Source organism: Dipodomys spectabilis, unplaced genomic scaffold (genome assembly GCF_019054845.1).
Source record: "Dipodomys spectabilis isolate Male_0828 unplaced genomic scaffold, ASM1905484v1 ptg000096l, whole genome shotgun sequence".
NCBI classification, from domain to species: domain Eukaryota; kingdom Metazoa; phylum Chordata; class Mammalia; order Rodentia; family Heteromyidae; genus Dipodomys; species Dipodomys spectabilis.
In genome coordinates this window covers 22,170,663-22,173,273 of record NW_024870773.1, presented here as the reverse complement: position 1 = coordinate 22,173,273, position 2,611 = coordinate 22,170,663, and positions in this window count along the sequence as shown.

Sequence of the window (2,611 nt, the reverse complement as noted above, 5' to 3'; positions counted from 1 at the left end):
TTGATTGCTTTGGATTTTCAGCAAATTAGTATAGTTAAAGCTGACTCAAAAAGAGAGTTCCTATAACTTGTTGTCCCATACAGGTGAAGACCCCATTATGTACATAATCCCTCCACGGTTCCTCCTAGCACTTCAGCTTACAGAGGGGTGGCGGCTCTCTGCACATTCACAGGGTGCCCCTGTCCTTTTTCACAGGGCTGTTTTCATTATAGATTCTCCAAGAGAATCTCCAATTCCCAGACTTGTTGTCTCCATATTCCTCCATATTCACCAGTGATGTTTGCATATTTGATGTTTCTAGTGCCCTAGCCTAAGAGATAGGCTAGATGGAGACCAGCACATACAGAAGAGAGCATGCTTAAACCTCAATTTTTTATTCAGTTACTCATTTGATGTCTTAGTGATTTCTCAGACTTGGAGTATTCATAATGTGACACGCTCTTTTCTTCACTCCCCACCCCTTCTCGCCCCAACTGGGTCCTTGTGTCAAGATATTTTGTGCTGTGATTAACTTCAAAGCACAACCCCAAAGATATCTGACAGCAAATGTAATGATCTCACGTAGAAGTTGAAAGGAAGGAGGGAGAAGGGACTTTTATCAGCTGCTTAGCACCAGTGCAAAGAATTCAGTGGCTTTCTCTTCCTGTCATCTTTCCTGTTTTTCCCCATCTGGCTTCCCTTATGACCAGCATTTCCAAATTGGTGTTTAGAAATGGCAGTAGCAAAGAATTAAGCTCATCTTCTGTGTGTCTGCATAGCAAGAAAACCATTCCCCTGGAGTCTCTTCAGCTGACCTCCTATTTGGTTGGTCAGAATTAAGGAACCCAGCCACTCTTTAGCCAAATCATTAGCAAGGAGAAATGGCTTGAGGGAAGACCTTAAATGTGTCTTATGGGTTCCTTTTCTCCTTCCTAATGTCTAGAAGATTTAAAAAGAAGAGTCTTTTGTTTTTTTCATCAAGGGAAACCAAGGCAAAATAGAAAAGACAAAGACTGGTCAGGGGCCCGGGAGTTAGCTCAGTGGTAGAGTGCTTGCCTTGCATGCCTGAGGCCCTGGGTTCGACTCCTAAGCACCACATAAGCAGGGGGAAAAAAGCCAGGTGGTGCTGTGGCTCAAGTGGTAGAGCGCTAGCCTTGGGCTGAAGAGCTGAGGGACAGTGCCCCAGCCCAGATTTCAGGCCCATGACTGACAAAAAAGAAAAAAGAAAAGACAAAGACTGGTCAATTTTCTTCTTGACAATATTGTAGAGGATGGGAAATAGGGGAGGAGGAGGAAATGGAAATTTTCGTTATTTATCTATTGCTAGCTAAAGACATCTGGGCTGAAAATAACTGTAGAACTTTTCTCTGTGGTTGTGTATACATTTCCTGTTCTAAAACAAAATTTTGAAAATTGAGTACCTAGCAGATACTGACTCCAAGACCATTCTATTCATTACGTCAATAGTTACTGGTATTTGCCAAGTGTTAAGATATGTTACACTTTTCAAAAACTCTGAAAAATATGGTAGATGGTCACTGGAGCTCCTGGGCAGTGCAGGTGGGAAGAAGGTTCGAAGGACAGCTGGGAGCAGCCTTAACACCCAGATCTGCTGGAGGGAGAATGGAGGCCCAGACACCTACAACCACTTCATGGATGCTGTCCCTCCCTCTTATTCTTACCCTATCCTTGAATCTTCTTGGACCAATAGAACTGCAGCAAAAGTTGTATGTGTTCGTTTCTGGACTAGCCTTAAAGGGGCCTGGAAGTTTCTACTGTGTTTCAGTAACCTGGGGAGGAGTTAATAACACAAGACCACCATACAGTAAAGAAGCGCAAGCAGCTGTGTGGAAAGGCTGCTTTTGATTTTGATGACTTGACTAGCAGATGTCAGTGAGAAAGGGCACTGTGGCCGCCCAGGGAGCATGGGAATCAGGTACTATGTCCATGTTCCACCTCCCAAATGCTCTAGCTCTGGAATGGAGGGTTATAATTGGTTTACAATCAGGACAACTGCTCTCAAACCCCACCCCATGCCTGGTTCTGTTCAAACTCTGACATTAATTGATTTGTATGACTTTAGGAAGGTCAACTTCTCTGGTTCAGAATTTTCTTTCTTTTTATAACATAAGGAAGTAGGATTTGGCATATGATTTTAGAAACAAATGTCATACACAGCAAAGAAAGAAAAAGAGAACACAGGAAAGAGAGAATGTATATGCTGTGTATATCTGGATCCAAATTTGCCATAGTTTTGATTAGATCAAATTACTTCTCACATGGAAATTCCCTAATCTGTGCCATCTCTAGGCAAGAGATCTTCGGACAAAGAAAACCAACTCAACCTTTTTTTTTTTTTTTTTTGGGTCCAGTCGTGGGGCCTGAACTCTGGGCCTGGGCGCTGTCCCTCAGCTCTTCAGCTCAAGGCTAGAGCTCTACCACTTGAGCCACAGCGCCACTTCCAGCTTTTTTCTTTTTGCCTATATGGTGCTGACGAATCAAACCCAGGGCCTCAGGCTTGCAAGGCAAGCACTCTACCACTGAGCCACCTTCCCAGCCCCATGAACTCAACCATTTTTGACTCTGCATTCCCTTCTTTTTTCGTTTTGAAACATTTTTCTATGGTGTAATT